General features: G+C 32.6%; 1 long non-coding RNA gene across 1 annotated transcript; it reads left to right on the forward strand.

Annotated features, from left to right (window-relative positions):
- Positions 1–204: 204 nt before the first annotated feature.
- On the forward strand, positions 205–2,064 carry LOC139781100 (uncharacterized). The gene is made up of 3 exons (XR_011720428.1): positions 205–550; positions 975–1,291; positions 1,382–2,064. It is a non-coding gene; the product is annotated as an uncharacterized lncRNA (long non-coding RNA).
- Positions 2,065–12,436: the final 10,372 nt, after the last annotated feature.

Raw genomic sequence — 12,436 nt, forward strand, 5'->3', positions numbered from 1 at the left:
AGTATTCGAATTTTTTAGGTTGTAATTAACGATTTTTTGGTTATTTCCTGTTCCTATTGCCTGTTGCCTGGCATTGTGCAAGGGGCTTAATGCATAGCCAAGGTCGGTAAATGGCGCGTCGGTAGCGACGCTACATAAGGTCTTCCGACGGCCGCCATTTTGGATCCAGTGACTGTGTATTAGTGCACGTCGTACAATAGTTGTTACTGTGGCTACGGTCAACGTGACGCTACAAATGCTTTGGAGCGTTCTTCTTCTCCTTCTTTCTTCATTGAAAGAAAAGAGAAGAGGAATGCTTCGAAGCATTTGTAGCGTCACGTTGACCGTAGCCTGTGTGCGTAGTTCGCCATTCGCGCTGATGGTGTACGCTGAGCGTTGTGGTCGCCATTTGGATCCAAATAGCTCGAAGTGCAGCGGAAGACCTTATGTAGCGCGCCATTTACCGACCTTGTGCATAGCCATGGGCATAAGGCATAACTAATTGTAGCCGGTAGAAAAGTAATTCGCATTTTTAAAGAGAATTAAGAACAATGAACGGATTTATTAACACGTAAGTATTCTCATTATTTAATTATAAACGTAATGAAAATACGAACAATGACCGTATATAATTATTAGTGTGAATTGTCTCAGTTTCGTAAACATAGTGTTTTGAGGTTAATTTGATTTTGTGTGCAAATTTCTGAAATTGTAATTTATTGCAAAATAAACGCATCTTCTCATAATTTTCAGTTAGTTTTATATACAGTTTAGGTGTAAAATTCATTATTAAAACACTCTTGATTTGGTTAATTTTCTCGAATAATACTTTATTATTTTTTATGTATCATTGAATATTTTTTACTCATTTTGATATTTGATGTTTGCGCTGTTTGGCCATTCTTTAACGTTTTTGCAATTAGTTCATACAATTCTGAATGTGATTTTAATTCGAGAAGACTGCATTAGATTGAATTACATGAGTCTTTTCACAGAAATGGATGATTTCGATTTGTTGTTAATTGCTCTGGTCAACATGGGAGCATTTTTGGTGCAACGTCGTAGGATCAACCGTGAACGTCATCGTCGCCGTCGGCGTGTCTGGGTACGACCAATTAACACAAGGAGAAGACAGCAAGGAGCGTTTTAACTATCTTTTTCAAGAGATAAAAACAGATGAGCAAATGTTCCACAAGTATACACGCATGACACTGCCAACATTCCAGCACTTGATGGACATTGTTAATCCAAGCTTAATGAAACGAAGTCCACGGGCACTTGAACCAGAGCAAAGAGTTGCTTTAACATTGCGGTATATGTTCAGATTACTCGTAGTCTAACAATACATATGTGTAAAAACAGTTTGGCAATTAATATCATAATATTGATAATGATGTTACAGATTTCTGATTGGAGACAAAGTTCCAGCAGTTGCTTTTGCCTATCGTGTTGGTCTATCAACAGTACATAAAATAATTAAAGAGACGTGTGACGTATTTGGAAGATTTCTTGGTCCTATCTATCTACGAGCTCCTTCGAGAGAAGAATATTTACAAATTGCTGAGGGTTTTTTGGAAATTATGGAATTTCCCACATTGCTTGGGGGCACTTGACGGAAAACACGTCGATGCTCAATGTCCCCCTAATTCTGGTACGCTGTACTTTAATTATCACAAACGATACAGCATCGTACTTTTGGCTGTGTGATCACAATTATAAATTTACTTTGGTCGATATTGGTCAATGGGGAAGAACTGTGATGCGGGAATTTATGGAAACAGCGACTTGAATGTGATGAATGAGATGCTGGATATTCCAGAAGGAACCAGTTGCTTAAGCGGAACCGATATACAAGTGCCTTATTTTTTTATTGGAGATGAAGCATTTCCAATTGAAAAGCATTTGATGCGGCCATATTCTGGACGGTATTTGGGGGAACGCAAAAACATATTTAATTATAGACTTTCGCGAGCCCGGCGTATAATAGAAAATACATTTGGAATTTTGGTAAAAAAGTGGAGTATTTATAACAGACCGATCGCTGCGATTTCTGAAAATATCAATAAATATATTTTGGCAACTGTATGTTTGCACAATTTCTTAAGAATTTATTATAAATTTTTAAGAGCCAAAATGAAAAATTTGGCTCTGTACCGGGTTGCGGCTGATCTTACTGATTAAAACGAGTATAAGTTTAATGAGATTTGTTAAGGGTCGACAGGAGTCACGGCCGAACTCCGAATTGATATTGGAGACCTCGCGCGGTGACAATGCGAAACTTCGTTTCAGTGTTGCCAACGTCGAGAAAACACACACCATTGAATTGCTCACGCGGACGCACGGTAGAGAGACAAATGCTAAGACTGCGGCGTTGCCGCGTCTGTGCGGCGTTGCCGCGTGCTCCCCGCTTTAGCAATACGGCCTGAAAATGCTTTCTGGCCGTCCGTAGCAGAAGGCAGTAACGTACCAAGGCTAACAAGCACCCGCTTTAGATGAATTTTGTGTTTTGCTGATGTATTTAGAAAATCCACAATAAACTAGAATGATTTATCAAAATGATTTTATATCAGCGGTGCACACGTAGTTTTGTTGTTAAAATTTTGCAGCAAATATTGAGATCCTGATGTATTTAAAAATTAGATGGATAATATTGTTGATTAAACACTCCGTTTTTTGTTCTTTTTTTTTAATGTTATAAAACTTTATTTCACATTATACGAAAATATTTTACAATAAATTTTATTTCTGTAATATTACATGTAAGTTATATCACATATGTCATAATTATATATATACATATACTTATTGCAAAGTGTTCTCATAATAATATGTTTCTAATTCTCATTTATTTAACATTTCTGATATTGTCGTATTTTAGAGAATGACTATAGAAACTATAGCAAGTAAAAAAGTCGTTATTTTATTTTTCTTCTAATTTTTTCCAATAAAGAACTGCCTAATTGCGTAGTTTTGTAATAAAATTATTTTAAAAATTATTTGACGAAAAATTGTCACATTTTAATACTTGCATGATTGCATCTGTTCCTGCAATCTATGATGAAATTAAGTCCTTTCTTATGCTTCTCTAATCTATATTAGACAGTACCTAATGTATAAGATCAAAATTTAAACTACATACTATTTCAATGAAAATTACATTGAGTCATAAAAAATAAATTAAAGAAGCATAAGAAAAAACTTGATTTCATCATAGATTGCAGGAACAGATGCAATCATGCAAGTAATGTGACAATTTTTCGTCAAATAATTTTTAAAATAATTTTATTACAAAACTACGCAATTAGGTAGTTCTATATTGGAAAAAATTAGAAGAAAAATAAAATAACGACTTTTTTACTTGCTATAGTTTCTATAGTCACTCTCTAAAATACGACAATATCAGAAATGTTAAATAAATGAGAATTAGAAACATATTATTATGAGAACACTTTGCAATAAGTATGTATATATATATAATTATGACATATGTGATGTAACTTACATATAAAAAAAAAACAAAAAACGGAGTGTAATCAACATTATTATCCATATAATTTTTAAATACATCAGGATCTCAATATTTGCTGCAAAATTTTAACAACAAAACTACGTGTGCACCGCTGATATAAAATCATTTTGATAAATCATTCTAGTTTATTGTGGATTTTCTAAATACATCAGCAAAACACAAAATTCATCTAGGTTTTCATTTATTTCTTGCATACTAATTAATGTATGTTGAGATACTGCACCTCTCTGGCCACCTTCTAATGCATAGCACACAGTCTTATCCAATATAATACCAACTTCATTGGTACTATTTAATATCTTATTGATGTTTACTGCTTTTCTATTATTAAATTTTGTAGTTTTGGAATTTTTATTTATAACTAATTCACCTATAATATATAAAATAGATATTATTTTCAAGTTACATCATATTTTAATCACAGAGAATATGACAGATATATTTATAGCATTTACTTTAATCTTACCATTGATAATAATGCCAAGGAGTTTGGTGTTGAAAATTTATAATTACTTCCATTGTATGTATAATTGTATTTGAATGAAAGTATTCTCAAAGATTCCTTAGTAAGTATGATATGATATAAAATCATTTTGATAAATCATTCAAGTTTATTGCGGATTTTCTAAATATATTAGCGAAACACAAAATTCATCTATGTTTTTATTTATTTCCTGCATACTAATTATAATGTATGTAAAGAGTTACTGCATCTCTTGCACCTCTAATAATTTTTTTCCTTGTAATATAAATGAATGATGTAAAACATCATTCATTTTATTTGAATTTAAATAAATAGGCAAGGAACAAAAAAAACGAAAAAAATTATTAGGAACTATGTAGGAGATGGTTTCTAATGCATTCAATGCACAAATCTGGATGGATGTTGTTCTACAAATTTTTAATGCAAATCAAAGACCTATATTAAAGGATTCAAATCCATGTTATTGCCAGTATAAAATCTACACATGTGTCACAAGATTTTGATAGAAAAAGCAGTGACCGAAGCTACTAAATTTGCATCCATACATTTTAAAAAAATTGAGCTTACTAATAAGAATGGATAAGCGATTAAACTTGTTACAAATTATTATATTATTAGCACAAGAAATACATATAATTGTAATAAATTCATATTTTTATCTCTATCTCTATATAAATGAATGTATGTATGTTTGTCCGCTATGCAAATCTACAGTTTTCAAATTAGAAAACCAAATTTGGTATACTATCTCATGATACTCTAACTTAGACCGTAGACGTATTTTGAGAACCGCATCATCACCGATTTTTTAGGATATCGGTTCCAAAATTTTCCTAATGTCTGTGACAGTCTGTCTGACTGACTGCGAACTACTCATTTATTAATGGACCGATTTATTGGAAACCGGTGCCAAAATTTGTCTAACTTTTCGGGAATGATGTACTAATATATAAAATTCTTACGGGTGGTGTATGTTTGAACGTTATTCTTAAAAACTAATCAACCAAAAATCTTAAAGTATTATATATGAAATAGGGGTAGAAAAACTGACGAATATAATAGAATTCAAAAAATTGTTAATAATAAAGGGGTTACCGATTTCTGTCTTAAAAAAATCTACGTGATTGCTCTAATTTCCGTAAATTTTGAGATATCGAGCTAATTTTTTTTATAGATGGAGTATCATTAAAGGTAGGTTGGTGGTATTGAATTTGGCGAGAATCGGTGAAGGGGTTGCCGATTTATGTCTAAAAAATGTATAAGTTATTTGATGGATTGATTATCATTTAAGGAAGGTTGTTATTGAATTCGGTGAGGATCATGAGCGATGTAAAAAAGTTATTGACAATATGTGTTTATGAATTAGATTAGCTAGATATAATAAAGTTGTAAAAAAAGACGCCCGGGCGAAGCCCCGGGTAACCAGCTAGTTTTAATACAAGTTCCACACATAATACTTTATATTATAAATTCTAAAACAGTATTATATAATTTCTTTTATTTTATTATTCATTTTATTCTTTATATTGCTTTTTTATATATATATTATATATTATATTTGTATATTTTATGTGTTTATAAAATAAAGAAATATAATAAATAATATAATATAAACCAAGAAAGAATAGACCTTTTAATAAATTTCTTACGCCAGTATAGAATAACAATTAAAGTAATTTAAATCGACCGTGACTGGCAATATATAACGTCTTTCCGATGTGAAAAAATTTAAACTATTTAAATTAGAAATTACATCAACGGACCAAAACCCATGGTCGAAATTAATAATGTCTCGATGATTGTCCGGAAAAGTGCTGTGTGAATCCGACAAATCAAGTTGGCTCACAGTTTTTCTATGTTCACATCGGAAAGACGTTATATATTGCCAGTCACGGTCGATTTAAATTACTTTAATTAATAGACCTTTTCTTCGCTAGTGAATAAATAAAAGGAGAGTAATAATCGACGCTGACTGGCAATATATAAATTTATTATATCTCAAGAAACATGTCAGCAATCATTCCGTTGTTAGTAGGCACCGTACCTCTTATGATCACGAATTCGAATGGCATAAAACAGAGATATTACATTGCAAAAAACAAGTTAGGAAACGCGAGATCGCAGAAATGTTCTTCATAAAACAAAACAACAATACAATTAACCTACAGAAAAACACTGATAATTTGACCGGGGCATATGATATAATAATAAAGAACATTTAACGTCGATCGTGATCAGTGTGCCTTTTGTCACTCGTGGGTTGCTGACATGCTTTTCCCTCATATAACACTTCTTTTACATATGACGCGCAAACTTGTAAGTTATTTAAACTTGGCATTTTATACTTTATACTTTCTTTTCATCTTTTTTATCGTAGGGCGATTATTACTCTCCTTTTAATATAATATAAATTATGTCACTCTTGACAATGAGTAATAATTAATCCGTATTTGATAAATAAAAAAACCAAATATCCGAGTTTAGTGTTTTTTTTCATTTTCTTAACGATCCACTTTTAAAAAAGGCGTGTTAACTGAGTGAATTTCGTTTGTATCGAAAAATTGAAGCCTCTTTTCCGCGATGCCGATTGGTTATCTCGATGCGTTGTGCGAGTTATTTGCAGCTGTCATTGTATATTTTGACAGTTGTGTGTATCAAGGGTTAATAGTGTAATAGTAATAGCATAATGTTAAAGCTAAATGGCGCGCGCGAAGCGCGCGCGTCTGTAATGTCTAGTCCACTTTTAAAAAAGGCGTGTTAACTGAGTGAATTTCGTTTGTATCGAAAAATTGAAGCCTCTTTTCCGCGATGCCGATTGGTTATCTCGATGCGCTTACTTCATTTGCAGCTGTCATTGTATATTTTGACAGTTGTGTGTATCAAGGGTTAATAGTGTAATAGTAATAGCATAATGTTAAAGCTAAATGGCGCGCGCGAAGCGCGCGCGTCTGTAATGTCTAGTATCTTAAAAAATACAAGCGACCCCCAAATTTTATCAACAGTTTTGGATTCGGGGGGCAAAAATACATAGAACTTACCTCTTTTCAATTGATTTCTCGTTGGAGCCCTAATTGTAAAAATTTACCATATTTTTTTACATGTACCTCTAATTTTTTTAATGTTTTTTAATATATGTAATTTTGTCACAAACTGTCGTGAATTATAAATCGTGTAAAGTGACCTTAAAACTAATACTCTTATTTCAATATCTTTTCTTTTTGCTTCCTCATAGAGAAAGCTTTGTGATGTCAAAAAAATTTTTTTTCGAGATTTAGATGGAAATAGGTTTAGAATGTTCCAAAATGTCAAGAAATCATATTAGTAGAAAATGTCCGGAAGTATGTATGTATGTATGTATGTGTGTGTGTGTGTGTGTATACGGATTTTTTGTACACGCATCTACTTCTACAATTTTTTAGATACCGGGTTGAAATTTTGCACACAAATAGAGTATCATAGAAAGTATGTTCTCCTCTAATTTTATTAAAATCTGTTGACCGGTATGGATTTTAAAGGGATTTTTATTTTTTGGAAAAGTGTGTTTTACGCTGTAGCTTTCTCAATATTTGAGATATCGATCTATTTCTAATTCTATTATATTCTTCAGTTTTTTCTACCCCTATTTCATATATAATTTTTTAAGATTTGGTTAATCAGTTCTTGAGTTACAGACGTTTGAAATTTCGGAGAATTTGTACATACATAGAAGCCTTATAAAGTTTGGTCTAATCAACCAAATTTTAAAGAATTATATATGAAATAGGGGTAGAACAGACTGAAGAATATAACAGAATTAGAAAAAGTTGCCTATAATTAATACTAAATTGTCCAAAATTGAGACTTGAGGTATAGTCTTTAAGGGTTAAAGTTGACTTGAGTGCCAAAATGCAACGTGATACAGAATTAGAAAAAATAAAAAAAATGGAACAAAATGGAAAAATTAAGAAATATCCGAAATTAATAGGGATCATTTTAGTAAAAACATTAATTATTTAATTCATTTTTGTATAATAGTATAACAAATATTAGTCGCAATAGAGATTATCACAATAAAAAAGAAACTTTTGCACATTGCTTCCTCATAGTTTTTAAGTGTGCAAGTAGAAACTTGCACATTGCTTAACCTTATAATTTTTAAGTGTACAAATTATAAATTTGAACATTACTTTCTCACAATTTTCAAGTATGCAAATTATAAATTTGCACGTTGCTTAATCAACATTTTATTTCGCTTATAAAGCTTCCTCTATGGGGAAGCCAAATTAATAAATATCTACTAATAATTATACATAAAAAAAGGCTTCGTCATAAGAGGAAGCTTTATGAGCGAAATAAAATGTTGATTAAGCAACGTGCAAATTTATAATTCGCATACTTGAAAATTGTGAGAAAGTATAATGTTCAAATTTATAATTTGTACACTTAAAAACTATGAGGAAGCAATGTGCAAGTTTCTACTTGCACACTTTTTTCTATGTTCTGTCCTGTATATTCTTGTCTATCCTTTTATATCTATTTTATGTCTATCCTTTATACCTATTCTGCCTCTCTTTCTCTCTCTCTCTCTCTCTCTCTCTCTCTCTCTCTCTCTCTCTCTCTCTCTCTCTCTCTGTTCTATCTGCATTCGTAGGAAATGTAAACAATTGTTTTCTTTAATATTAAATAAAAAAATTTTTACATTTCCTCTTGACGGAAGAGACCATCACCTTCTCGCGGTTTCCGTTGAGCAACAATATGTACGTTGTCCATGCATTTATTTGAGAACAAATATTACAATAAATTTATCATATTGTTGCATAAATAATTTATTCCTCTTTTTAATTTTATATTACATGTATTTACTATTAGCGAAGTAATTATACTATCAAAACAACCCAAGTAGCAAAGTGACGTCAGAAGACGACATAATGACGTCTATTTTTAGTAATACAAATTCATAACATTTTACTTAGATGCCATGATAACATCCTATTTTTCTATGGAAAACAATTTTTGTTTTATTATTCATATTATGTATATCCTTTTAATTCAGAGATTATGGATATATTTCGTATAAAAGATTTGTCAAATGAATTTGTAATGGTTCAATTTGAGAATGTCACAGCAAAATGTATAGTTCTTCCTGATGAAAATAATTTTTGGGTTTCTTTTCCTTTAATACATCAAGTTGAATAAACAAATTCTTTCTTGACTCATTTGAACTCATTGACATTTGCTAAGTTTCGGCATTCACAAAACTTTACATAGCGACAATAAAATTATTTTGAAAGAATGCATTTTAATTAATAATACAGGTCAAATTTTTTTTAAAACATTTAATTTTTTTAGTATCTCGTATGTCCTTTTATCTCTGTACTAAAAATAATGTTCATTTTATGTAAAATGTATTTTTTACATTTATATTTGATTTCATATAGTATATATTTGATTTTGTATAGTTTATTTGTTTTGTATGAATAGTCTAGATTAAAATATCTAAATATTGTTTTGTTAAAACAATGTAATTATTTACTAAAATAATATTTTGTTTGATCCTTTTGTATTAGACTTTAATTATTAAAATGAGTTCTATAAGAAAAACTAAATACTGTTTTATTATGTATAAATCCTTCACAACGATCAAATAAAACAAAAATATGACATATCAGTTTTAAACATCTTCTTGACAGTTATAACATGACCACTGCATGAAATAGTTATCATAAAACATGTTGGAAGGAAAAATTCCTTTCAACATGATTTATGGTGACTATGTATACAGTGGTTATGTAATAACTATCAAGAAGATGTTTAAAACTGATGTCATACGTTGATTGTTAAAACGTCAAAGTTTCGTCATATATTGGTCAATTAAGTCATATATTGGTCCTATTTTTGCCGTCATTAAGACGTCAAAAAAATGACGTCGTGAGGATGTGACATATCGACGTCATTTTCGGGTCTCACGAGACCTATGTAGGACGTCAGATTGGTCATTTTGTGACCAAAATTCGCCGTCATTATGACGTCATTTTGCTACTTGGGAATATTTCTAAAACAAACAATATATAATTTAATGTTTTATTTCACTTTTCTTGTGTTAACAATAATTTATTTTCTAAATTAATAACAAGATTTTTTTATAAGAAAGCGTACATATTGGCCAAGAGTGGATTTCTATTATTTACGCTTTTTCTGTTTTTTATTTCTTTTATATAGTTTATTTTCAAAATAAAGATATTATAATTTCATTAGATATCATTTATGTAATTAATCAATTTTACTAACATTTTTTGTTATTAGTTTCATTACTTTTAAATAATTAAGAGACACACGATAGTGTTTCGCGCCTAGTGTGGGAACTGGGAAGGGATATCTTATTGTCATCTGCAATGTCATAATATATATTTTATTCATAAATCAACATCAGAAGGGATACGCGAGACATAATAGACGAGCCAAGTCAGCCGACGCGCTAACGCATACGACTTTCGAACCGGCTATGGCTATGCTTATGTCTGCGCTCTTCTACCCGCCCGAAGCTGGCCGAGCCGCGCCGAGTCGCCGCCGAGCGCCCAGCGCACACGTACACGGCTCCGTCAGCTGTGTGCGTGTCCCCACCAGGCGCGCAGGCAGCGGGCAAAACAGCACCATTGGCACCTCTGAACACAGCCCTTGTCAGTATGTTACCACGAAAATTCCCCATGAGCTGCTCTTACTAGTGAGAATCGCTTTTCCCAAAGTTTAGCCTAATAAATTAATGAATCTCATTAAAATTAGGCTCATTTTAATCAGTAAGATCAGCCGCAGGCTGGTACATAGCCGGATTTTGCATTTTGGCTCTTAAAAATTTATTATAAATAAAATACGGACTCGCAGCTGACCCAACCTGACCCGTGTCTAGCTGCGCGTTTCCCCACATTTATTAAAAATTTTATTTCGATCCTTTTTCCAAAATCCGGCTATGTACCAGCTTGCGGCTGATCTTACTGATTAAAACGAGCATAAGTTTAATAAGATTCGTTCATTAATGAGGCTAAACTTTGGGAAAAGCGAATCCGTAATTCCCGACCGGCCGACAGAGGTCTCCACTCTTACTCCTGTCGACCCTTAAGGCTCCTGGATGGTCAGCCGAGAACTCTGCGTTGACGGTGGCGACGTACCGTCGCGGCAGAAATCAGAACCCTCTCCAATGGAGAATTCTGTCCTTTGTGACATGTTGACAACCTATTTTGTTGTGCATGCTATTTCTTTATTATTCGTTCTGTGCTTGTGCTCTAACGTTTAACGTATTCGTGAAAGTCGTAAAATTGACCGAAAAGTAAGATTTGCATGCGGAAGGAACGTTTTCACCTCCTTTCGATAGTCGTTAAACGGCTGTTTTTCCCGTATGTTTAGGCTTCGTTTTATGGCTGTTTGTTTATTGTCGAGGGAAAAGGGTAGTTTTCGACCAATTTCAGAAGTGTTCTGAAACGATCTATAGTGATGTTTTATTGAAATGTCTTTTTATTTGAAAATGGCATGCACAACAAAATTGGGTGTTTTCCTCGCCTCGATAGTAAGAATCCAATATGGCCGCGGTGACCATCCAGGAGCCTTAATTAATTTGGCTAAAATTTGGGAAAAACCATTTGTAGTTCACGGCTACAAATGGTTTTTCCCAAATTTTAGCCACATTAATTAACGAATCTCATTAAACTTATGCTCGTTTTAATCAGTAAAATTAGCCGCAACCCGGTACATAGCCAGATTTTCCATTTTGGCTCTTAAAAATTTATAATAAATAAAATACGGAGCTAAAGTGCAGTTTAAAGTGCACTTAGTGCATAAAGTGCACCTGAGTTTATTGTAGACCCAGCATTAACTTAACCGACGGTTAAAGTTAGCAGGGTGGATTTATTTCTATTGGTCAATCTTGTTAACTTTAACCTTCGGTTAAGCTAACCGTAGTTGGTGAAATTGGCCCTAAAGCCCCTTGCACAATGCCAGGCAACAGGCAATAGGAACAGGAAATAACCAAAAAATCGTTAATTACAACCTAAAAAATTCGAATGCTATGATTGGTTGGCAACAGGCAATAGGCACAGAATTTCCAACGTGACGGAAACTTTGTGCCTATTGCCTGTGTCACTGTTTATTCTGCATTTATACATGATTTCTGATTTCTATTCCCTGTTCCTATTGCCTGTTGCCTGGCATTGTGCAAGGGGCTTAATCCTTTCGATATCTTCTTGATAAAAAATATTTTTATTTTATTTCTATCTAATCTAAGGCTGGGTCTACAATGACCGCTGTTACACGGCGCCGTTAATCGGGTTTAATAACATCGGTAGTACTTAGACTAGCCAATCACACTCATTCTTTAGAAGAAGGGAATAGCTGTGATTTGCCAGCCTAAGAACTACCGATGTTATTAAACCCGATTAAGGGCGGCGTGTAATGCTGGGTCTACAATGCGAGTCGCA

The sequence above is a fragment of the Temnothorax nylanderi genome, unplaced genomic scaffold (assembly GCF_030848795.1).
Source record: "Temnothorax nylanderi isolate EJ_2023f unplaced genomic scaffold, tnyl_v1.0 TNYL_tig0316_pilon, whole genome shotgun sequence".
Lineage (NCBI taxonomy): Eukaryota > Metazoa > Arthropoda > Insecta > Hymenoptera > Formicidae > Temnothorax > Temnothorax nylanderi.